This window comes from Dromiciops gliroides, chromosome 3 (assembly GCF_019393635.1).
Source record: "Dromiciops gliroides isolate mDroGli1 chromosome 3, mDroGli1.pri, whole genome shotgun sequence".
In the NCBI taxonomy this organism is placed as follows: Eukaryota; Metazoa; Chordata; class Mammalia; order Microbiotheria; family Microbiotheriidae; genus Dromiciops; species Dromiciops gliroides.
In genome coordinates, this window is record NC_057863.1 from 53837871 (window position 1) to 53864982 (window position 27112).

A 27112-nucleotide genomic window follows, 5' to 3' on the forward strand; every position below is an offset into this window, starting at 1 on the left:
CCATCTGGGTTCATTGGTAAGATATATATCAAGATAACTGGAGATGGCCCCAGATGTTTAAAGCAATTGAGGTTAAGTGGCTTGCCCAGGGTCACAAAGCTAGTAAGTGTCTACAGTGAGATTTGAACTCAGATCCTCGTGACTCCATGGCCAGCACTCTAGCCACTGTGCCACCTAGCTGCCCCTAGTTAAGTACAAGGTAATTTGAGAGGGAAGGCATGGCAGACAGCTGGGTGACCCCAGGCAATGTGATCAGTCTATACTAGCTGCTTCAGGTGCCTGTTTAGGGCAGTATAGCATAGGAGGGGAGGGGGCAGCACTAGATTTGGATTCAAGAAGAAATGGGTTCAAATCCTGCCTCAGATACTTATATCTGTGTTACCCTGGACAAGTCACCTGGGCAACTAAGTCACTCTGGGATTTGGTTTTCTCATTTACAAAATAAGGGGATAGATTTAATGCTATTGGAGTTTTCTTCAAGGTAAAAAATTATGATCTATTTATGCCATGATTTGAAATTTGAATTTGCTCTCCAGAACGTTTGGATCTCTTCACAACTCCACCAATAATGGAATTGTTTTCCCACATCCCCTCCAACATGCAATATTATCTTTTTTGCCATATTAGCCATTTTGATAGGTGTTAGAGGGGTACTTCAGAGTTGTGTTAATTTGTATTTTTCTGATCAATAGTGATCTAGAGCATTTTTTCATATGACCATGGATAACTTTGATTTCTTTGTCTGAAAGTGACTATTCATATTCTTTTACCATTTATCATTTGGAGAATGACTTGTATTTTTATAAATTTGACTCAGTTCTCTATATATTTAGAGATGAGGCCTTTATCAGAGATACCTGTTTCAAAAAATTTTTCCCAGTTTTCTGCATCCCTTATAATCTTGGTTCCATTAGTTTTGTTTGTGCAAAAAAATAATTTTACATAATCAAAATTATCTATTTTATATTTTGTATTGCTCTCTATGTCTTCTTTGGTCCTAAATTCTTCCTCTGTCCATAAATCTGATAGTTAAACTCTTCCATGCTCTCTTAATTTGCTTAGCTAGTGTATTATTTAACATTGTTTCCCATCCAGTACCTAGAATAATGGCCAAGATACACAAAGTGTCTGGCAAATGTTTGTTCAGTCAAATTGAAGACCTCACACTGGGCCAACAACATACTATATTCATGCTAATTACCAAGTATTGATTATAACATTCGTTCCTAATATACTGGCTCTATATAGGTATCCCATTAAATTATTTTTGCATTGCCAAGTATTGCCCTAGGTCTCTGTGCAGAATTAATTAGTAAAATATACAATATCTCACCTTGCAGAAATTACTGTGGATAAATGACAGTCTAAAGTAACATAAATTAAGATGACTTTTCTATATAAGCTAATTAACTTGGAGTTAAAGTGCCTTATTCTAAGGTATCACCTTATAACTATCAGATTGGCTAATATATAGAAAAAGAAAAATGATTAATGTTAGAGGGGATGTGAGAAAATGGGGACCCTAAAACACTTTTGGTGGAGTTGTAAACTGATCCAACCATTCTGGAGATTAATTTGGAACTATCCTGTAGGGGCCAAATTTTAATTGGGGAATGTTAGGCAGCTCACCACAATATTGGGGCAAGGAAGGAGATTAACAGCTTCGTTCAAAAACAGAACAGGGTTTATTAATAAGAATGAACTTAAAAACAAAAGTAAGATTAGTAGAATTAAGGGAAAGGAAAAAAAAAAGGAATAGGGGAAGGAAGATAATATGACCTGAATCACACCACTGTCTGGGGCTCAGCAGAATAATAAGGCTGCGTCCCATCTCTTTCCAGCTCCAAAGCCAGAATGGTGAATCTCCTCCCTTCTCCTTCCCATCAGACCCAGGCTGTCCAAACACAGCCCCAAGTTAATTGGCTGGCAGCCCTGACTGACAGACACATGACTGCCCTCATTGGGCTTCCAGTCATTATCATTTTGCCAGGCCCATGTAGGCATTGGCGAGTGGTGATGACATGAGCGATGGCAACAACTACAGCCAGTGGTGGAGCACCAAGCCCTTGTGGAGATGGAGGTACAGTGCCTGAGCCCCAGGCCAGTGTGCACTGGGGTTTTCTTAATTCTAGCCAAAAGATGGGGTCATAAAAACCTCAAATCACAGTTAATTCTTTAGAATGCCCAAAAGGCTATGAAACAGTGCATACCATTTTACCCAGCAGTATCACAGGTCTGTATCCCAAAAAGATTTTTTAAAAAGAACCCATATGTACAAAACTATTTATAACAGTGGGGCAGTGGACAAAGCACTGGCCCTGAATTCAGGAGGACCTGAGTTCAAATCCAGACTCAGACACTTGACACAGTAGCTGTGTGACCCTGGGCAAGTCATTTAACCCTCATTGTCCTAAGAGAGACAGAGAGAGAGAGAGAGGAAGAAGAAGAAGAAGAAGAAGAAGAAGAAGAAGAAGAAGGAGGAGAAGAAAAATTATGAGCAAGATGGCTTGAGAAAAACCTGGGAAGACTTTTTATGAACCAGTGTGAAGTGAAGTGAGCATATCAGGAGAATAATAACAACAGCAACATTATATGATGATCAACTGAATGACTTAGTTATTCTGCTCAATGCAATAATCAAAGACAATTCTGAAGGGCATATGATGAAAAATGCTATTCATTTCCAAAGAAAGAACTGATGGAGTCTGAAGGCAGAGTGAAGCATACTTTTTTTACTATATTTTTCATAGTTTTTTTTTTTTTGGTCTGTGTCTTTTGCAGTATGTCTAAAATGGAAATGTGTTTTGCATGACTTCACATAGATAACCTATATCAAATTGCTTGCTTTCTCAAGGAGGGAGGAGGAGCAGGAAGGAGAAAGAGAATCTGGAACTCAAAATTTTTAACATATTAGTTTTTTTATAGTTAATTGAGAAGTGTTTAACAAAATAAATAAAAATATATAGGGGTGAAATAAAGAATTAAAATGTCTTACATTTAGGCTAGAAAATAAAACTTTGCAAACACTCAATAGAAAAGGCATGGTTATATAGTACTTTGTAAAAAAAAAATCTAAGGATTTTAGTGGACTGTAAGCTTAGTATGTCAACCATCTTACATGAATTAAAAAAAAAGTTAAAGCTTATTCAATCTTAGACTATCTTGAGGTAACTAATGAGGTAGCACTTCCTCTGTACTCTGACCTAGTCAAACCATATCAAGAACATTGTTTTAAGTTTGGGGCATTGCATTTTTTTTGTTTTGTTTTTTTTTTGGTGAGGCAATTGGGGTCAAGTGACTTGCCCAGGGCCACACAGCCAGCAAGTGTCAAGTGTCTGAGGCCAGACCTGAACTCAGGTCTTCCTGACTCCAGGGTCCGTGCTCCATCCACTGTGCCACCCAGCTGCCCCGGGGCATTGCATTTTGAGAAGGATATTTAAACTGTAGAATATCCCAAGGAAATTGGTTAGGATAGTAAAGAGTCTTAAGATCATGCCACTGGGAGATTTGTTCAAGGAATTAGGAATATTTACCCTAGAGAAAAACAAAAATGAAGAGGTGGGCAGGGACATGCTAGCTATCTTATTCAAAGGATTCTACAAAAGGAATTGTTCTGCTTGGCCCCAGAGAACAGAGGTAATTGATGACCGATTGATTGAACTAAGAGCAATGAGTAGAAATTGTTGAGGGAAATTTAGCATTGATGTAAGGAAAACAGACTAACCTTTTGAATTATTCAAAAGTAGAATGGGCTGCTGGGAGTGGTTTCCCTATCCTAGGTCTTCAAGCAATGGCTGGATGATCACTTCTTCCTTTTTTCTTTTTTTTTTCTCTCTCTTTTTTTTTTTTTTTTGCGGGGTAACAAAGGTTAACTGACTTACCCAGGGTCACGCAGCTAGTAAGTGTCAAGTGTCTGAGGCCTAATTTGAACTCATGTCCTCCTGAATCCAGGGCTGGTGCTTCATCCACTGTGCCACCCAACTGCCCCCAGGATGACCACTTCTAAAGAGATTCTCATTTTTTGTTCAAATGGGACTGGGTGCCCTCTGACATTCTGAAATCTCTCTCTCTCTCTCTCTCTCTCTCTCTCTCTCTCTCTCTCTCTCACACACACACACACACACACACACACACACACACACACACACATCCAAGACCTAGGCATTTTTGCCAAATATAGGAAGCCAAGATGCATAAACCAGAAAAATAAAGTGTTTTTTCCCCTCCTGCGTGCCAGACACTGGGCTAAGCTCTTTATAAACACTATTTCATTTTATCCTCACATCAACCCTGGGAGGTAGGTACTGTTATTATTCTCATTTTCCACTTGAGAAGATAGAGGTTAAACAACTTGCCCAGGGCCACACAGCTAGTAAGTATCTGCTGTTGATTTGAACTTAGATCTTCCTAACTCCAGGCCCAGCGCTCTGTTCACTACACCACCAACTGTCCCATATTATTATGTGATGTATATATTTTTCCATCTTGTGCTCAGATTTGAGATGTACAAGAAACAAATAGGTGGAAGAAGACAGTGCTGACCAAATCCTGTTGTGGAATGGGAGCCAGCCCTGTTTGTGCATCGTCATTTCATTGGGGAACCAATTCCACAAAGGCTACCATGCACCATTCAAAACATTAAATTGCATATGAAAGCTGTGAATAGAAAGGTCCTGCCTCAAAAATTGAAGCTTCAGTTATGGAAAGTGAGCTCAAATGAATAGGGCCAAAGAGAAGAATGGATAACTGCCAAGCACATTGAATCTTTTTGATAGACTGAAAGTGGACAACGGAACGCTCAAGGTGGTCAGACAAGAGTATGCTTGAAATCCGTTTTGAGGAATCTCTACAGGCAGCTGAAAAACAGCTGTGGCCAACACCCAGCTGGCATCCTGATTTGGGAAAAGTATGCTTCTGTTTTCACAAATACTGTGCTATCAAGGAAGGCTGAAAGTGAAACCTGGAGAGAGCAGAGGGATCTCCCAATGAAAATTGTTGAATATCTGTGCCCTGCCTACCCATATGATTTATATGTTAAATTCCCTTACCTTTAATTCAAGATTATAAAAGACTACCATGTGAGGCACCAGGGATACAAAACTAAAATCAATAAATAGCCCTCAAGAAGCTTATATTCTTGGGGGGTGTGGGGAGTATGCTCCATTATTCAGATAGGCAAGTACAATATAATGTAAGATGAGAGAAAGCAATTACACCTAGGGGAATTGTAAAAGATTTCCCAAAGGAAGATGGATCTTGAAGGAAAATACATTTTCTAAGAAATAGAGGTTGGAAACAAAATGCATTCTAGTTATGTGGGACAGCTTGCTCGAAGTAAAGGAGGTAGGAGATGAAATTTCAATTGCAGTAAATAATAAGTTGGTCAGTTTGAGACCAAGAGTGTAGGAAAGGCAAGAATGTGGAATAAAGTTGGCTAGGGAAGCTAAAGTCTGAGAAGGACTTTGGCAAAGTGATGAGTTTGGATTTGATCTTATAGGCAATAGAGAGCCATGGAAAATTCTTGAGGAGGAAATGAACGTATTCTGATCTCTGCTTTATAAAGATGATTTTGGTAGTTATGTCTAAGGGCACATGATAGAGGCTAGCAACTAGAAGTAGCAAGATCAATGCAAAAGCTATAGTAATAGTCTAGTCCAAAGGTAATGAAGGGGGCAGCTAGGTGGCACAGTGGATAGAGCACCAGCCCTGGATTCAGGAGGACCTGAGTTCAAATCCAGCCTCAGACACTTAACACTTACTAGCTATGTGACCGTGGGCAAGTCACTTAACCCCAATTGCCTCACCAAAACCAAAACAAAACAAAGGTAATGAAGGCCTAAACTACAGTGGTGGGTCTGTGAAAAGGACAGATAGGAGAGATGCCATGAAAGTAAAATGGACAAGATTTGGCAACTAATTAAATATGGCTGTGGCAGAGAAGGAAGACTTGAGTATTACAGATTATTGTTTATTGGTACATGTCCTCAACAGAAATAGGGAAGTTTGAAGGAGGAATGGGTTTTGGGGAAAGAAAGTTCTCTTTTGGATATGTGTTTAAGATGACTACAAGATTTCAAGAAAGAGATGTCTAATAGTCAGTTGGGGATCATCTAGGATTTGAGCTCAGCAGAAGGATTAGGGCTGGATATAAATATCTAGGCATAGTCTGCATAAAGATGACACTTGGGTCCATGGGCACTTATGAGATCACTGAGAGAGAGGGAAGAGAGAGAAGAAAAGAGGGAATGGGACAGAGCCCTGGAGATCACCTATGGTTAGCAGGTAGAAGATGGATGATGATCTATCAAAGAAGACTGAAAAGGAGTGATCACACAGGTAGGAAGAGATGCAGGAGATGCAGGAGAGAGAAATCTAACAAAATCCAAGTTGGAAAAAGATAAGGAAGATGGATCTTGAAGGCATGGGAAATCAGGTAGGAAAAATACCAAGGCAAATGATTCCGTTCCTTGCTACTCCATTTCTGAATCACCTTCATGCACTAGGTTATAATAAAAACTGAAAAACCCTCTAGATAATATTGTTTGGTTACAAAACACTTGGCATACATTATTTCATTCAATTCCCTCACAAAGCCAATGTACTAGATAGTAACATTACTATTCTACCATTTTATACTGAGACTCAGATGATTCAGCCATGATGACATGGGTGTTAATAGAAGGAGCTAGAGCTTGAAATCAAGTCTTCTGACTCAAATCCCATGCTCGTATGTGAAGCATACTTCCAGTACCATAAATTATATCACTAGGGACAAGGAATACTTGTTCTTGATAGAGACAACTCAACACAAATTAAAAATGTATTCATTCTTACAAATGTGTAAATGCTAAGTAAATATATATACATACATATATATATATATATATATATATATATATATATATATATATATATATATATATATATAAACCAGATTTCTTTGTATCTACCCTAGGCACGTAGTAGTGAAAGTCATATTGAATTCTGGTCTTGGAAGCCCCATTTTACAAGACATGTTTCCAAATTTTGTTTACATTTCGCTTCTACCTCCAGTCTTTTCTATTGGTTGTTTTTTTGGTTTTTTGTTTTGGTTCTTTTGGTTTTTTTGGTGAGGCAATTGGGGTTAATTGACTTGCCCAGGGTCAAACAGCTAGTAAGTGTTAAGTGTCTGAGGCTGGATTTGAACTCAGGTCCTCCTGAATCCAGGGTCGATGCTCTATCCACTGTGCCACCTAGCTACCCCAATCTATTGCTTTTTTTCAGTCTTGGACCCTGCCACAGGAGGGGACATCCTACTATACACATAGGTAAATGGTACCTTTGAAGTAGTAGTCTCGCATGGCAGCTACAGCCTTTGTGGATTATCCTAGCTATCATCAAGGCTGAACAAGATGGCACTTTGTCAACTCCCAAACTCAAGCTCAAAGCTAATTATTACATAACTCTCCTTGTTTTTTCTTCCCCTTTTTTCTGCCTCATTTTCATGGGCCATGTCCTCTGGTAAGGTAACTAGTGTCATAATAACTAACATGTTCAACTATTACTCTCATGTAATTTGTGTGAAAATACTTTGGGGAGAGGTGAGTCATTTTTGTTTTACTTCATTTAATGATTATCAACTTTTCTCAATTCCCTTTTTGATTGTTGGCTAAGATTTCATTTCATTTAAACTCAACATGATTTTATATTTGGATTGTGTGGATTTTATTTTACAGCTTTATGATAGCATATAAAAATAGGGGAGTACAGGAACCTATTTTTACATTTCTATCTTAAAACAGAAACTTAAAAACCTTTAAACAAAATTATAAAATAATAGACCTTTTTACATTGTGTTTTAATATACCAAAAATTCAGGAAGTTCTGTTGTTATTTTAAAATCCCAATCTCCAAGAAAAAAGTCTCAAAAGTAAAGACCCAAAAGTAAAAGTAAAAATTAAAAGTAAAGTCCCTCAGAGGGTATCAATTTGCTTTGGGATTCATGGATACATTTAGCAATCTTTACTATTCCTTGGCTTTGCTTAGATGGGAGGGAGGGAGGGAGGAAGGGTACATATTAATTTTTAAACACCTGCTATGTTCCTAGCATTTAGGAGCAAGAAAGAGTCCAATGTAAGGGACAGGGAGTTATTGGTTTACTTTCATCCCACTTTTCCTAAGAAGGTGTGAAAATGCTCTGATAGCTTAATGAGGGGAGAATAATTCTCAATTAGTCATAGGCTTTAGGGGATAGCTAAGGCTGGTGGATAATTGTGTATGAGTAAATACCTGAAAAGGATTGCCTGCCCCCTTTCCTTCTTTCCTTTCTAATTTCCTTATTTTCTTTTTTTTAAATTTTTTTTTGTGGGTCAATGAGGGTTAAGTGACTTGCCTAGGGTCACACAGCTAGTAAGTGTCAAGTGTCTGAGGCCGGATTTGTACTCAGGTACTCCTGAATCCAGGGCCAGTGCTTTAACCACTGCTCCATCTAGCTGCCCCCTAATTCCCATATTTTCAAGAGAGACCCACCATTAGCTCTCATTAGAACACTCTGTTAAGATCACCCAAGACAGCTTTGCTATTCTGGATGGAGAAGGCAAAGCAACGAGAAATATTTGCCTTCCACATTCTCTTATAAGCATTTCTGTGATGTCCCTTAGGATTTCAGTCCATGTTTTGAGAAATGTTACTACAAACCATCTGCTGATTTCATGCCTTTTGTGGAGAGGGATTTGTCTGTGAAGCTCTCATCTCTTATCCATAAGCTATCTTGACAAACAGGATTGTCTTTCTGATTCATCTTTTTCTTTAACACTTGTTAAAAACCACAGAGCTTGTAGTGACTTTCTCCTCCCCAAACATTAATTTCTTACTGACCCACAATGGCTGGTCTGTTGTACTCCTGGGCAGCACTTTGTTTTTCTATCTGTTTATTTAATGACTCATACAGCTGAACCCCAGGTCTATCACCTTCCCTTTCAAAATGGTGAAAAGCTTAAGAAATAATCCAGTGGATTCTACCAGCCCCGCTGAGTGAATCATCCTCACTCTGAAATCAGGCTCACTGCAAGGATTTCTTGTTAAGCCACATCATGGCTCATTAAACCCCATTGGAGAGAAAATTGGGCTTTTGTTAAATGTTTATGTTCTTTGCAAATGTTAAATTTAGAATCCTCCTATTGTGGGCACCTTTGGGAAAACCTTTTTCAGCACCAGCCCAAGTGCCAGAGTATATCTGCCCTTCATTTGCCAGAAACAAGACCTAGAAAATAGCTATTAACATAGGGAACCGAACTGGCCTTTTGGTTCATACCTTTTAGAATAGAGAGAGAAAATTCTCATTTCTAAAATATAAGCTCAACGAGATCCTGGATACATTTTGTATTGTCACCATCATCATCATCACCACCACCAACAACAACAAAAACCATAACAACAACAACAACTAACTTTATCTATCATTCCCTATGCGCCAGGCACTGTGCTAAGTGTTTAACAAGTGTTTTCTCATTTGGTCATTACAACAACCCTGAGAGATATGTTATTATCTCCATTTTATAGATTAAGAAACCAAGGCAAAAAGGTCAAATGACTTTCCCAAGGTCACATGGCCAGCACATGTACAAGAATTATGTTATAATGGAAATCCCATTCAATTTCATATTAGAAGGATTAGGTTTGAGTCTGAACTCTGAAACTTGCTAGCTGTGTAACCAGGGATAAGTCACAAGCTTTCTGGGACTGGATCTCCTCATCTGTAAAATAAAACCTTGTACTCAATAACTCCTAATGTCTCTTTAAGCTCTAAATCAAGAGTTTAATTGATCCGGCCAGAGGTGGAACTTGAACCCACATCTTCTTGGCCCCAAGATCATTTATCTCTTTAGTCACAATACTTGGTTTTCTGTTGTGAGGAAAGTGCTTTGTAAACCTAAAAACAAACAAACCTATATACATATACATATACATATACATATACATATACATATACATATACACGTACACGTACACATACATATACATATACACATACACATACACATACACATACACATATACACATACACATACACACGCATATAGACACGCACATACACATGCATATACATGTGCATATACACATACATACACACATATACATACATGCATATACATACATACACATCCACATGCATATACACATATACACACAAACACATATATATACATACATATATATATGTGTGTGTGTATATATATATATATATTCCCCATCTCAATCCCATTCACCTCCCCACTTGTCAAACTCCTGTGATAGTTCCATGTCTCAAAGGATAGCTAACAACTGCTCCAAAGTGAGATTCTAGGGGTAGCCATGGGGTGCTGGTGTTTCTAGTACTGTGCCACAACAATCTCACTTGTGTTTCTCATTGATTATCAGGCAGACTTAATGAGCTTTTAGAAAGGGTATTTACTAAGAAGACATAGCTAGCTATGATCCTTGATACAAAAATAATCTCCCCATATAAGGAATAGACTTCATTTGCACATGGAAGATGCATTTCAATAGTGGACTCAAACTTACAACAAAAATGGTAGTGGGTCACATGTAAAAAACACATTCGACAAAGGCTACCTTGCAGCAGCTGGTTTCTAGGAGTCCTTTTCTTCCTGTGTAGAGTCCTCATGAAGTTTCCCTTAGGGTTATTCCTTGTTGGGCTCTGAGAGTCAGTGTCTTCATAGAAGCAATAGCAGGCACTTCTCTGCCCCATCCTGTGGCTATATTCTTTGAAAGTTCCCATGCCCTGTGTTTCTCTTAGCTCCCACTGAAGATGCCAACAGAAGCCACTGTTGCTCTTTGGACAGTGATAGACATGCCAATAGGAACTATAGATTAGCTGACCTTTGGGGGTTCACAAGGTCATAATAACCTGGTCAATGGAGGCTGAAGGAAAAGAGAAAAAACTCTCTTCTCCCCACATAAAGGCAATTCCCACTGAGGAATTCATCATGGTTAGATATAACCACCATTTGACTCTCTGACTCAAAACTAACTTGGTACTTTTATGTGTAGACCCATGGGGCGTGATTGGTTCTCTTCAAATGATCATGACAAATTTTTTATTCAGCATGATCTTATCTCATCTAATGGTCTATAGCCCCAATGAGCCTTTAAAATCTGATTACAGATTTATTCACAACTCATTTTATTTTTATTGATGTCTTCAATCAAGATGTCCAAAACTTCTGTGATTAATTGGGAGTGGAAGATGGACCCTTACCCTAATACTAGTATCATGGCTGCAAGTTTCCCAAGGAGGGAATATTCTTTCATGGAAAATACTGGCCTAAAAGAAGACCACTATGGAGAAATTAAATGCCTCAAAATTCCTTCTTTCAATAACTGTTTACTGGGAATAGAAAGAATAAGAAGTAAAAGTGCCCAAGGAGCTTAAATTCTACTATACATTATCAAGTACCTCAAAAATCTTTTGGCTCTCCACTGAACCTTCTCAAGAGTCCTTTCCATCATGATATCCAGAGCACTTCTGGGTTTGCCACACAAACAAGAATACACAACTCAGTTCAGTTGGGTTCAGGAAACATGCATCTAGTGCCTATTAGGTAGGTAATAGGTAGCTAGGTATCTCATTGGATAGTGCACTGGATCTAGAACAGGGCAGACACAAGTTCAAAGCCAGCCACAGACACTTATTAGCTGTGTGACCCAGGGTAAATCATTTAATTCTGTCTCTGCCTATCTGTAAAATGGGGATGATGATAGATAGGGTTTTGGGGAGGATCAAGTGAGATAATATTTGTAAGGTTCTTGATAGACATTAAAGCATTATAGAAATGCTAGCTATCATTATTATTATTATTATTATTATTATTATTATTATTATTATTATTATTATATGCAAGGCACTGAGCTTAGCCCTAATAACACAAATGCAAAAATCAAATGCTTTTCATAGTATCTTATTTTCTTGTGGACAACATAGTCCTTGCCCACAATAGGTCATATTCCACTACACAACATCTGTGTTATAAAGGGCAGTTGGGAAACTTGAAGCTACATGTCCTTTGGTGACACAACTCTCCCCTAGAATCTCCTCCAGCTGCAATATGTCACCCTGCTCATTAACATCACCGACATTTACCAAGTGCCATCCATTCTGAGCTTGAGGAGCAGGCTTGGTCACCAAAGGGCTTCTATCCTAAACAATAGAAAAAACTGCCTCCAACAAAAATACTGATGACAGAAACAGTTACTCAGCACTGAAGAGTCAGTCATTTATACAATTATTTCTCAGAAAAGCACCAGTGAAGCAAATAGAGAATAATTTTCAAAGTGTACAAGTCATTAGAAATCCTATACGTTTATGCCAAAAGGAACCAGCTGGTCGCTGCATTGGAAGGAATATTAAGCTCTAGAGTATAGTTAGAGTCTGCTGCTGCTTAGCATTTTCTCCTCTAATCTCTGTACCAAATAATAAATCATTTTGGTGTGAGGGTTAGACCCAACATTTTCAGCAAAAACTCTGACTAAAATATCCTTGGAAATTTTCAACTGTAAATCAGCTAAATCATTCAGCTGTTGTTATTTGTCAATGTCACTGTATGTTTCTGATTTGTTTAGAAATGTCTCTCTAAAAATCCCTTTTATTAGGTGAGATGCCAATTTTTTTCAAGAGAAGTTTTCCTGGTCTGGCTTTGTGTCCCTATGCAAGGTCACAAAAGGTGACATTTTTGCGGGAGGTTTGGGAGTTTTTAATTGGTAGAGACTGCCTCATGTGATCAGTGTGTGCTGTTAGGGTACCTCTGGCACTAAAGGCTCTCTCTAGCAGTAGTTCTCAAATATCCTTGTATGAAACCCAAATATCACAATTTTCTGGCGGGGGTGAGGAATCCTAAAAAAAAATATTGTATAGAGTGAGGTTTTTCTTTTTCTTCAATTCAATTTAACAAAGATCTATTATATACCTATTGTATACCAGATACTCTAGTCGTTGTCCTTCATAATTCATAATCAAAAAGGACCAAAATGACATTATGATGGCAGGGTCAGTGTGCAGTGTGTCTGACTGTGGCTGATGAAACCAATATGAGGTTGGAAGGCCTTCCACAGGTCAGTATGAACATTTGGGAAGGACAGGTACTTTACAAGATTCTGAGGATGCAAGGACATAAACAAGAAGTACTAGCCCTCAGGGAAATTACAATCTTTTGCGGGGAAACAATGTTGATACAGACAGATAGCATTTCCTTTCCCCCCTTTTTATGGCCTCTCTTTTTTCTCCTTCCCCTCCACTCTCTTTCCCTCTTTCTCATACTCATTCAGCAACAGTATAGTCTTAGAGAAATGTCTGCTGTTTCAAGAGGTTAAGTGACTTTCTCAAGGTCACACAAGACAGTGTGTGTCAGAAGTGGTAATTAGCAGGTCTTGCTGACTCAGAGGCCAGTTCTTTTATCTACTGATATCTTGTTTTACCTATAGAAACTTAAACTGAACTTTTGAAGGAACCAGGGATTTCCTCTTAAAGACTCACTCTACACAATTAGTCATTTATAAAGAAGGGAAAAGGAATTAAATGAGAATTTCTTCTCTCTCCTCCTCTGAGAAAAACACCTAGCTTATTCCCATGGTAATCAGGCATCTAAAGGGGAAAAACACAGTCTCATTAATTGAGATAGCCAGAGTTCTGTAGGACAAGGACTGACACCCACTCCACAGCAGAAGCCTGAGACATTTTTGATGCTCCTTGTGTCTGGGACAAGTGTCATCCCTATTGATTTGCACAGAAAACCACAAAACCTCTCCCTAGAGAAAGCCCGCATTTTTAGGAGGCTAAATGAAGACCTACAGTGACAGGAGTGAAAACTATTATGCGTTGATGTCCATCCACCCAGGCAGTTCTTGCTCCAGGTTGCTGAGAGCTGCCAAGTTAAAATATCATTTGAAATTTAAATTCCTTAGAAGCCATCAAGGAAAAGGGGCTCTGAGATGGCTGCTAATGGAGGAGCTAGAAAAGGGTCTGTGTCACTAAATCACCCTGAAGACCCTGACACTAGCAAGAAGATAGTCATTTAAGTGATCAGTTAGACTGATGGTGGTTTGGATGTGTTTTTGCAAATGGATGCACCATGAAATATTACTCATTCTCAGCTGATGAATGCTTTGGTGAGACAAGACAGCCATTATCTGTACTCTTAGGTGTCATGCCATAATGTATACTTACTGCATTCATGTGGTGACAAGAGCAGGTGTGATACTGGTAGGATGGAATCAAAGAGACACTGAGCCAATGAAGAAATTAATCAAGATATCTTTGTCCCCATTTCTCAGCATTTGGGTATTCTTTTGATGAGTGTACATTCAAACTATTAAGTTCTACAGAGGGAGGATATGGGAATCAATGGCACCAACACACTATGGTAAAAAGTGGACTGAATCTCAAATTAGAAGACCCTAGTTTAAATCCCAGTTCAGTCCTTTTTTTCCCCATGTGGCCTTGTGCAAATCACTTCACCCTTGTAGGCTTCAGTTTGCTCTAAAATGAGATAATAATGTAAAGCACTTAGCACAGTGTCTGGCCCATACTGCTATGGGAATGTTAACAACAGCAATAATAATGATGATGGGCAGATTGTGCTAAGGCCTTTTCTAGCTCTAAATTCTATATTGTTTGTTCATACTGTTACTTTTTTTTTTTGGTGAGGCAATTGAGGTTAAGTGACTTGCCCAGGGTCATACAGCTAGTGTCAAGTGTCTGAGGCTGAATTTGAACTCAGATCCTCCTGACTCCAGGGCCAGAGATCTATCCACTGCACCACCTAGCTGCCCCCCATACTGTTACTCTTCACCAGTGTCTTTACCAATATATTAGGGCGGTGTGAACCTTGGAGCTCTCACTCACCTTTGTAAATTTCTTCTTTCCTTAGCATTTGTCAGGCAGCTCTAGTATGAATACTTCCTATGAAGATGGGATTTTCCTTCTCCAGTGTTTCATAAGATTTCCTGGATTAGATTGAGGTTACTATTTGTCCTGAGTTATTCAACACTGTAGATATACCTCTCAATCAATTGTAGTTTCAGAATTCATGAGAATAGACTAGACTGACTATAACAAGTAATTGGGAAGTAAAGGGTTGGGATATTTCTAAAAACTCTAGTTTTAAGTTGATTTAAAAAAATGTGGGGGGGGGTGTCAGCTTCCCCCAATTTATTATTTACTTATTTTTATGGTCTTTTCCTTTTAAATTTTGAGTTCCAATTTCTTTCCCTCTTACCCCTTCCCTACCCACTGAGAAATAAAATTACATCAATTATACATGTGAAATCATGCAAAACATTTCCATATTAGTCTCATATCACCAAAAACAAATAAGTAAAGTGAGAAAATTATACTTTAACATGCACTCAGAGTTCATAAATTCTCTTTCTAGAGGATAATAGTGTTTTTCATCATGAGGCCTTTAGAATCATCTTGGATCATTGTATTGATATGAGTACACAGTTGATCATCATTACAACATTGCTGTTCCTGTCATAATGATCCCCCAGTTATTCTCATTTCACTTTACATCAGTTCTTATAGTTGTTTTTTTTCTTTCTAAAACCACTGCCCTCATCATTTCTTATAGCATAAGAGTACTCCATCACAATCATATACCAAACCTTATTCAACCATTTCCCAGTGGATGAGTGTCCCTTCAATTTCCAACTTCATGCTATCACAAAAAGAAATGGCACAATATTTTTGTACATATAGGTCCTTTCATTTTTTCTTGATCTCTTTGGGATATGGTCCTAATAGTGGTATTGCTGAGTCAAAGGTATACACAGTTTTATAGCCCTCTGGGCATAATTCTAAATTGTTCTCCACAATGGCCAGGCCAGTTCACAACCCACAACTCCACTGACAATTTATTAGTATACTTTTTTTCCTTCATCCCTTCTAGTATTTGTCATTTCTGATAGGTGGGAGGCAGTACCTCAGAGTTGTTTTAATTTGCATTTCTCAAATCAATAGTGATTTTGAGAATTTGTTTTCATATGACTTTAGATAGCTTTGATTTCTTCTTCTGAAAACTGCTTGTTTATATCATTTTTACTATCATTTGGGGAGTGGCTCTTGTTTTCATCAGTTTGACTCAGTTCTCTATATACTTGAGGAATGAGGCCGTTAGCTTCTTTTTTTGATCATAGTTTTCAGATCGTCCAATCATACTTAAATTTTCCAGGTCAGTTATTTTTCTAATAAGATATTTCACATTTTCTTCAAATTTTTAATTCTTATTTCTTGATGTCTCATGGAGTCATTAGTTTCCAGTTCCCCCAAATCTAATTTTTTTAAGGAATTATTTTCTTTAATGAGCGTCTATACCTCTTTTTCCATTTGGTCAAATTTTTGTGTGTGTGTGAGGCAATTGGGGCTAAGTGACTTGCCCAGGATCGCACAGCTAGTAAATGTTAAGTATCTGAGGCTGGATTTGAACTCGGGTCCTCCTGACTCCAGGGCCAGTGCTTTATCTACTGCACCACTTAGCTGCCTCGTGGTCAATTCTTTTAAAGAGTTCTTTAGTTAATTTTTGTGCCTTTTTTTTTAACCATTTGGTCAATTCTGCTTTTTAAAGAGTTTTCTTCAGTATTTTTTGTGCCTCTCTTACAAAGCTATTTTCATAATTTCCTTGCATCACTCTCATTTCTTTTCCCAGTTTTTCTTCTACTGATCTCATCTCTTTCTTTAACTCTTCCAGGAAATCTTGTTGGGCTTGGGTTTATTTAGTATTTCTCTTTGCGGTTTTGGTTGTTGCTGTTTTCACATTGTATTCTTCTTCTGAGTTTATGTCTTGGTCTTCCTTGCCACTAGAGTAGCTTTTTATTGTTGCTGTTTTCTCATTTTTTCCAGTCTATGTCTTGACTTTGAACTTTTTTTTTAATTGAGCTCTATTCACCATGAGGTGGGATGGCACTGTCCCACCTTGATGCTTTTTCATGCTGCTGTTTTCAGAGCAAGTTCTAAAAGTCTGCAAGTTTTTGGTGCTTCAACATGGTGTGATTCTAGGAGAGGTTTGGTCACTTATCTTTTTGTCTGCACTCTGATCTTTACCCAGGACAGCTCCCTGGGTGCTAGCATTCTCCTTGGCCCTGGAACAGGATGAGGACTTCCACTCTTCTGCAGCTGCAAGTGCTAGTTTTTCTCCCTTCCTTAGAACTGTGACTAGGGACCCTGATCCCTTTTGAATGACCAAAAATGCTTTTCTCCACTGGAATTACAAACCAAAAGGGCTACAAGCAATAGAGCTTTCAATCAGTGCCAGTTGTACCCAATGCCGGAAAGCATCCCTTGTCATCTCTTTCTGACTACTTGTCTAAGAGATCTCCCAAATCTGATGCTGCTACTGTCCGAGCTGCCTCTAATGTCTACAGCTCAGGTTTCTGCTGCTCTATGAGTCAGTCCCAACCCTAGTAAAACAGACATCTCCTGCCAACCTCCTAAGTTGTCCTGGCTAGAAAAATATCTCTATTTGTTGGTTATACCTCTCCAAATAAATTGGTTTTGGGGGGAGAATGTTGGGAGAATTCAGCTGGGTTGCTGAGTGTATTCTGCTATCTTGGCTCACCCCAGTTTTTTAAAACATGTAGATATAACCTCCCCTTCTCAGTGACACTAGTTTTCTTGTACCCATTGGCTATCATATTTATTCACATTCACAGATCCCAAACTCCTACCAAATGACTCTGTACCAGATGACTAAATATTCAAATCAAAAGGTATTTAGTAAATGAGAATGGCAAAGTAATAAGAAGAAAGTGAATCAGTAGCAAGCATTCCTAATGCCCTTACTCTAGTGTTACTGACTCTCATATCTCTAAGAGAAAGCTTGAATCAAAACCCAATTTTATTCCCCAACACACTGAAAGGAAGAAGCAGTTTGTTTAAATACATGCCCCAAAGGGATGTTGATAAGTATATAAATTTATATACATATATATATATATATGTTATTTATAAAACAGTTATTTAAGGAATTAAAATGCTAAGTTATATGTGTCAGAATATACCTAGATATATCTAAATGTAATAATGTAGAAAATTTACATTATATATGTCATATATGTGTCTGTGTATATTATATCTATGTTTGATATATGTATAAAATATAATTATATATCACAAATAAAATTTAAAATTTAAAAAAACATATATTGACAAACAATCTCAGCATGTTCACTTGCCTCTCAATCAGGACAGCACTTAGCAAGGTTATTTCCAAAAGTAAATGCAACCTCAAGTAGATCCCATGATCCTTATTCCCAGGCCATACTAATTTGTGCCCCCCACCTTCTCCACCCATAGCCCTCAACATGGTTTCTATGTAACTGCCATTTCCTGACTACCTCTTCTGGTCTGTGGACTATACTTATGCAACTTGCCACACCAATGTGAATTTCATTTCTTTCTTAAATGGGGCACACTGGAAACAAGTTTCACCAAAGTCTGCATTGGACTGCTTTTAGGCTGTGGCCTCATGCACTGTTAGGAGCTGCAGACTCAACAAAGGTACTGATAATCAGAGCCTCGCTGTGAGCTATACTTAAGAGGTACCTCATGAGGATTGAAGAAAGCAGAAAAGTCCTAATAATGAGCTGTGAAGTATTCCCTTTTTGCATGTGTTCCCTAGAGCTGTACCTCACTACTCTCCCCAGCGACTCTGTGTGTGTGTGTGTGTGTGTGTGTGTGTGTGTGTGTATGTTAGAGAGAGACAGAGAGACAGAGACAGAAATAGAGACAGAGAGCACAAAAAGAGACTACAGCACTGGAATGGGGAGTATTCTTGAATATTTTTATCAATACTATTCTCACTCTAATCCTCTTAGTAAATACTCTGCAAAAAAAAAAGCTCCTTAAGGTTCCTACCTGATAATGTAAAGCAGACCTCGGTATTTTGTTTTTGTTTTTGTTGCGTTTTGTTTTGGGGTCTTTTTAGCAGTAGTATTAAAAACCTAGCCCTTTGGAATTACCCCATAGAAACTTGAGTAGAAATAGCAAGTGTCCTCTAGGGACGTAGCCCATGAATGGAAACAAGAGGTATAGAAGTATCGTTAGAAGGGTGCCACACAAAGAACATCAAAAATTCAGTCAGGAAATGTCCCTGTTCATTATATCTTGGTACCTCTATCTCTGGATTAATAATCATAGCAGCACCATGTGTCACAGAAGCCACACAGACCAACTACTTTGAACTCCCCTTTATTTTTAGTGGGAAAAAACCCTCTGGGCCTTAAGATAAAGTCTCTCAGAATAGACAAGGAGAAGACTCTTTTAAGTCTGACTGGAGAGTATGTGATTTGGGGGGGGTTTAATTAGAACATACAAATTATACAATTAACTGTCACTTATGCAATGCCTTGATGTTTGCAAAGTACTCTGATTCTCACAACAACCCTGTGAGGTAGATGCTATTGTTATTCTTATTTCAGAGATGAAGAAACTAAGTTTCTGAGGCAGGTCAAGTGACTTGCCCAGGGTTTCATAGCAGGTAAGTATCTGAGGCAAGATTCCAACCCAAGTCTTTCTGACTCCAACACCAACCCTATGTCCCCTAACCCAGGTCGTGTTAATATCCTGATGTTAATTGCAGCTATGAATACAGCAACCCAAAAGGAAAACTGGCCCTTTCTCCAGTGAAAAGGATGAAAGTTTATGAAATTTAAACATCCAGACAAACAAGATGTAATTCACAACAATCTCCTTTCTGGAAAAAAATCCTCAAGTACAAAACAATCTTCAAAACAAAACAAAACAAAGCTAAAGTGGCATGATCCCATATTATGATGGGGACAGCAGATGACCCAAAGAAAAATCCGACCCAAACCTAGCTCTAAGGGCTCAGTAGAGACATTTGATTGTTTTGGGGTTTGGGGGTGTTTTTTAATTACTAGTACTCCATCTTCAAAACCCAGACCTCAGAATATGCTTCTCAGAGATGAGGGAACCAACTGTGATATATGAAGCCAGAGGCTCTGAATTCAAATCTTATTTTTGCTACTTACCCATTACTTACAACATGCATGACATGGGTCAAATAGCTTGCCCTCTGTGCCTCAGTTTCTTCATCTGTACAAAGAGAGAGTTGGTTGAGATGATCTTTAAGTTTCCTTAAGCTCTAAATCTAAGTAGTTGAAATAATACAAAGGGAATAAATGGGACAGTGACTAGATTTGCAGTTAAAAAAAAGAAAGAAAAATCTTTGAAACTCAGATGGATTTCCTTCCCTTGCTAACTGGCTAATGACCACAAAGGAGCATTTCTTTATACAATCTCAAGGAAAGCATCTCCAAACAGGCCACACCTCGCATCACAGGCAAGACTACTGCCGCTTCCATTAATTCAGGAGGATTCAGCACTAAATGATGCAACCAGATGCCCAGTGGCTTCATCAGCCTCCTTATGGGTTATTTGCTCTAGAAATTCATGGAAATTGTGTGTTAGCATGACCCTTTCTAGGGAACTACTTACAGTAAGAGTTTCAAAGCCCTGCACATAGAAGCTAGGTGGGTGGCTGTATAATTTTCTAAGCAACCTAGTTGACCGTGCCCAGATCCCAGCAAACATTCTTCCTCCTGGGGCACAGTGGTTATCTTTATCTCAATCTTGTCCCATTTCTTGCCAGGGTAGATAGGAATGTGCAGTGTAATCACTTTCTCCATTGTGTGGGACATAGTCGATGAAATGGAGTTCAGTTGTCTGTACAGAAGAAATGGCTGGTGCAGCAAAGTGTTTTTAAAAACCTCTTTCTATTGACTTAAACATCTTTCATCTTAATGTTTCAAAGGGAGTCAGTGGGAAGATGCAATGAACCTATACAATCCAGTCCAGTGGGTGGGACCTGAAGCTTTTGCATAGCAGGTCAAAACAAATAGAGCTGGAAACAGAACCCAGGTGTTTTCATCCCAATTTAGTGGCTCATTAAATCTACTGGGGTCTAGATGAAAAGCAGTAGATTTGGTGTCTGGGTGGAAATGGAACAAATAGCTGCCTTTTTGGTACCTTTGACTAGAGCAAGGATTCTTAACTTAAGGTCTATGAACTTGGTTTTTAAAAATTATTTTGTTTGGTTTGTTTATTTTTAGTACGTTGATAGCTATGTTTCAATATAGGCGATCTCCTTTGTAAACCTCTGTATTTTATTTTAGGCATTTAAAAACATTATTCTCAGAAGGGTTCATAGCCTTCCCTAGACTGCTAAAGAACCCCCTCTCTGTCTCTGTCTGTCTCTCTGTCTGTCTGTCTGTCTGTCTCTCTCTCTCTCACACACACACACACACACACACACACACACACACACACACAAAACAAAACAACAAAAACAACAAAAAAAATACCACCACACATACAGAGTTTAAAAACCCCTGAAACTAGAAGAAATGCAGTGTGATATTGGACATGCTATCAAGATACTTGGATTTGAATCCTACCTTCAACACTTACAAGTTATGGAACCATGGTTAAGTCTCTACATCTCTGAGCCTCAGTTTCTTTCTGTGTAAAATTGGTGCGATAATAGTTGTACTACCTCCCTCACAGGATGGTTATGAAGAAAATCTTTTTTAACCATATAATGCTCTGAACATATGAACAACTACATGATTCCATGCCAAAATATTCCTCTATAAAATGCATTTCACTTTCAGTCCACATGGTCCTGGTGTAAGTGAAATACCATTACTTAGGCCTTGGTTGAGTACATCACTCTGCCCTCTGAACTCAAATATTTAGAGACAAGGCCTAGTCTCTAGTAAAGAAAGTGGAATGTGTGTTGCTTTGAATTCTGACTTCCTGAAATCTCCCAAAAATAAGTAACGACTGTTTGGCTCTGAAAGGCTATAACAATGAAGATATGCTGATGTCAGCCCACTTGTTGTGATTAAAGACCAGTCCAGTTATAATACTGGGTCTGTTCCCATCCCAGGTGACATGAAGCAGATAGACTCATGTGTCAGGGAAGGAATAGGGAGCATATTCACGAAGTTTACTTCTGTTTACTCTTCCATTCCCAAGGATATAATTATTTAAGGCCTGATTACATAACCTTAGTCAATGAAAATGTGTTTATATTTCACCAGCTTGTTTGAATTTTTCAAGACTTTAATTTCACATTGGAGTAAAAAGACTTCTTCACAGTCACCATTTTGATCAAAGTAAATAAACAAGGAGCCCTAGAAATAAAAGAATCACAATTCATTAGTCATTCGAATTTTCTATCTGTGCTTGCTGCACATTGTGTTGTATCTGTATAGGAGTCAAGGGTGTCTCCATCATTCCCCTCTTCCTCCAGGCAATTGAAAGTTTCTTTAGGGCAGGTGAGAGCTGTTTAAGCTTTTACTTTGTATTCTACTTACTTCCAACACTCTTTTGCAATAGTAGACTCAATAGTGGCTATTTGTATCAAATCAGAGTAAGTGTGGAATAAAATTATCTCATAGGGGACTCTCTTTCTTTCTACCTGGCGACCTTCTGTGAATTATGAACCTCTCTTGGACATCAGTTTTCTCATGTGGAAAACAAAGGGATCAGGCAGGAGTATCCACGAGGTTCCATGACTCCATGATCTATGCCCTTGAGCAGGTGGACAATGAACATATAGCAAGGTTTATGTATGTGTGTGTGTTTAATCTTACTTGATTTGTGTGAGAACCAGCATTCCCTAAAGTAAATAGGGTTGAATTGAAGGGAAGAGTTGGGGGGAGAAGGAAAGGGCAACTAGTTGGTTTATTAATAATAAGTAGCAATAGTAGTTATTGTAGTAGTAGTGGTAGTAGAAGTTGCAGTGATAATTGTAGCAAAACTATTAGTAATAGTAGTAGTAGAAGTAATAGTAATAGCAGTAGGAATAGTAATAATTATAGTAATAGTAGTAGTTGTAGTGGTAATAACAATAGTAGTCATTGTAGTAGTTGTAGTTATAGAAGAAAGAATTAATATCGGGCTTTAAGCCTTGGAAACTTTATGTGTATGATCTCATTTGAACCTAACAACCTCTCTGTGAAGTAGGTGGTATTACTATCCCCACTTTACAGATGAGGAAACTGAGATAGATTAAATTATTTGTTTGACATGATGCAGCTATATCTCTAGTATCTAATACAGGATTCAAATGCAAGTCATCCTGACACCAAGCCCTTTCTACCTTTCTACTTAACCATTTGTGGGTGGTTTTAAAAAGTGAGATAGGGAATGTGACACAATCTAACGTCCAAGGGCCATTTAGCTGCTCTGACAGTTTGCCAGGTTACTTCTTCTTCCTACCCCACCTCCACCCCAGGTGCTACTGTTTGTAGCTAATGGGACAAAACAGGAATCAATCACTAGGTAGAGGAATGGTCAGTACCAGGAGTCCACTAAGCCATCCCAGCTGAGTCACTGAAGAAGAATCCTGACCTAAGGTACTAGTATAAGTTAGAGGCATGGTAGCAAAGCCGACCAAAGAAGCTGACATCTCAGTTGGTCTCTATATTTACTTGTTGTTGACATTGGCTAGTTCCCAGCCACCATTGGCAATCTGAGACAGAAGACCAATGTGAACAGGACAAGTGCCTGTAGCTAATGAAGGGATGGATCAGAAGGTTGCAGCAAGGGTAGGTACAACTCACCCCTTGCTCTGAAGAAAGAGGCTATGGGCAAGGATTCAACAATTCAGCACCATAAATTAAGTGTTTACTGTGTACAGATAATTTTTTCTGGGGATTGAGAGAGATACTAAGTTCAAAGGGGCCATGGTTCTTTCTGGTTCTAAATCTCTGATCCTATCAGTTAGACCTTCAGAGGCTTGTTTAAGAACTTGAGGACATCTGCATATATTCTAAACAAATGGAAAAGACCCACTATGGAGGGAAAGATGGAGGATGGATATAGATGATGAAGTAAAGTGCAAGATTTGGAGTCAAGAAAACCTGAGTTCAAATCCTACCTTGGACATTTGCTAGCTGTGTAACCTGAGGGAAATCGTTTAACTTTTCTGTGCCTCAGTTTCCTCATCTGTAAAATCTGGATAATAATGGTACCTACCTTATAAGGTTGTTATAAGAGTCAAATATAAAGTACTTTTCAAACTTCAAATCACTTTATAAATGCTAGCTAGTAAATGCTAGCTCTTATTACCTGTTTGACCATTCCTTTTTAATCGCCTTTGCTGGTTCTTCTTCCAGGTCAAGTCTTCTAACCCTGATGTTAGAAGATTCTGTGTAAGACTCTGTCCTGAGCCTTTTTCTCATCTCTATAATAGCTAGTTTAGTAATCTCCTCAACTCCCATGAGTTCAATGATCATTTCTATGCAGATAATTTTAAGAATTATTTATCCAGCTCTAATCTCTCCCATAACCTCATGTCTCCCATTACCAATAGCCTATCTTAAACTCCATATCCCATGAACATTTCAAACTCAACATGTCCAAACAAAACTCATTATCTTTCCTCCAAAACCCTCTACTCTTCTCAATTTGCATATTAATTTAATTTACTTTTATTTTTTGGTGAGCAATTGGGGTTAAGTGACTTGTCCAGGGTCATACAGCTAGTAAATGTCATGGGTCTGAGGCCGGATTTGAACTCAGGTCTTCCTGAATCCAGGGCCGAAGTTCTATCGACTGCACCACCTAGCTTCCCCCCAATTTGCATATTAATTTTAAAGGCATTAAAACTTTCCCCATTGCCCAGACTCACAACTCTGGTATCATCCTTGATTACTCACTTGACTTGCCCCACATGCACATGTTGCCACATCTTATCATTTCTGCTTTCACATCTCCCCTTCTCTCTACTCATGCAACAACATCTGTGATGCAGGCTGCAATCACGTCACATCTGGAATATTGAAACAGACTTCTCATTGGTCTCCTTGGCTCCAATTGCTCCACATGTCAGACTTTTATCCACTCAACCAACATAGTGATTTTCCTAAAGCACAGGTCTGGCTCTGTCACCCCTTCCTTCCCCACCCAACAAACTCTAGTGGCTCCCTATTACTTCCAGATTCAAATATAAACATCATCTGGTCTTTAAAGCCATTTATAGGTGGGACCCTCCCTACCTTTCCCAATTTTGTACACATTACTCCTCTCCACATAATCTACAATGAAGCAGTACTGGCCCTCTCATCAATTCTTGCACACAACATGCCATCTCCTGACTCCAGAATTTTTTATCAGCTTTCCCTCGTACCTGAAATGCTCTCCCTCCTCATCCCCACCACCTGGTTTCTCAGGCTTCTTATAAGACTTGTCTCAAATCCCACCAGCAAGTCACCTTTCCATTTCTTATATACTCCCAACCTCAGTGCCTTCTCTCCCGATCCCATTTACACTGTATTATTTTCGATGTATATTTTTGCCAATTGTTTATGTGAGGACTAGTGCTCTGTAAAGTGAATTGGCTTAATTCATGAAAGGTGTAAAAGGAAAGTTTCATTGGCAATGGAATTATTATTTATTATTATTGTTATTGTTATCACCTTTAATATAGTAGTAGTATTTACCTTATCAGAATGTGAGTTCTTTGAGGGCAGGGACCATATTCTCACCATTCTTTGTATTGCCAACATTAAGCACAGTGCCTGGCACTTGTAAGTGCTTAATAAATGCTTATTGGCTAAAAGACTTTTATGAATAAGAGGTACTGGACTCCATTCCGCAAATGAAGGAATTGGTTCAGATCAGGGTATCAAACTCAAGTGGAAAGAGACCATTAGACTGTAGAAAAGGATCCCTACAGACCCCATGTTGACTTAGAAAATGACATATTCACATTATCTATGTTCTGTTGTATTTTTATTTTGTTAAATATTTCCCAATTACATTTTAATTTGGTTCTGGTTGCTCTTGGGAACATTGTGGGCAGTGCATTTGACACATGTGGTTTTGATGACCCCTGAGGTCCCTTTCAGTTCTAAGCCTAGGATCCCATGAACTAAGGCAAGGTGCTACTATTTACTGGATCAATGAACAAATGGAGTCAGAGTATAATTCAATAAGCAACCATGGCCTGACTGCTCTACTTGGCCACATAGTTCATGTTAAAGCAAAGACCTGGATTTGGGGATTCATAGGAAATTGGTACTTGGAAAGCTAGTACCAGCAAAAGCTCTATTATTATATGGCATAGCAAAGAAGGGGGAAAAGCATGCACACACACACACACACACACACACAGACTATATGACAATATAGACAGAAAGAAGTTTGTCCCCACAGATACAAAAAACACGCCCACCTTGAAGGGGCAGGAGACATAAACTGTGACAAAGATCTCAGGTAATTATACCCCCAGAGTAGGGGTTGGAGAAAGGAAGTGTTAAACTCCCAAAATGGGCTTGGTTGAGAACAAGTAATCAATACCAAATGTGGCAAGGGAATTCCTAATCAGATCCAAATGTGTTGGAGAAATTCCCAGGGTCACTTATCAATACCAGGCCTTGGAAGGAGAGTTTCCTTGTGAAGACAAGAAACTGGGTGAGGGTTTAAGCTGTCTATCTGAGGCAGCAAGAAAAGAGTGACTCATAAGTTGCTTCAATCATCCTGGAGTCTTATCCAATCAGAAGCTCTGTTCATTAATTGCTTGACACAGAATTAGAATGAGTCAGAACAGAGGAAAAGTACAACCTGTTTTATCAGCATTAGAGCCACTTAACCTAAATGTCTCCATACCGGAGTCCTATTTTAACTAGAATATCAAACAATACACTTGAAAAATCTGAGTTATCACACTGACATTAGGACAATTGTTGAGAGAAATCTGGGCTTTGGAGTCTTCTTTCTGACATCTATATCTGTACATTGACCCCAACATAATGATGTCATTTTGGTCCTTTTGGTGGTATGAAGGACAACCACCAACCTTACGTCCATTTTACAGATACTCAACTAATAAAAGTTATCTGAATCTCCTTTATCTTTTCTCTTCTACAAAACACTATGACATAGAAGTATGATTAATTAATCAAATAACAAAAAAGTTATTAAATGCCTACTGACAGTACTGGGAATGAAAAGAAAAAAAGAAATAGTCTTAAGGGAGAGGAAATGAAATTCTCTTGGGGGAGACACCATGGACATAAATAATTTTATATAAAATTTGGGGGTTGGAG

At 38.5% G+C, this 27112-nt stretch overlaps 1 protein-coding gene across 1 annotated transcript in view; it reads left to right on the plus strand.

The window, feature by feature from the left end:
- SLC9A9 (solute carrier family 9 member A9) overlaps window positions 1-27112 on the plus strand; it is a 733387-nt gene that overhangs the window by 221718 nt on the left and 484557 nt on the right.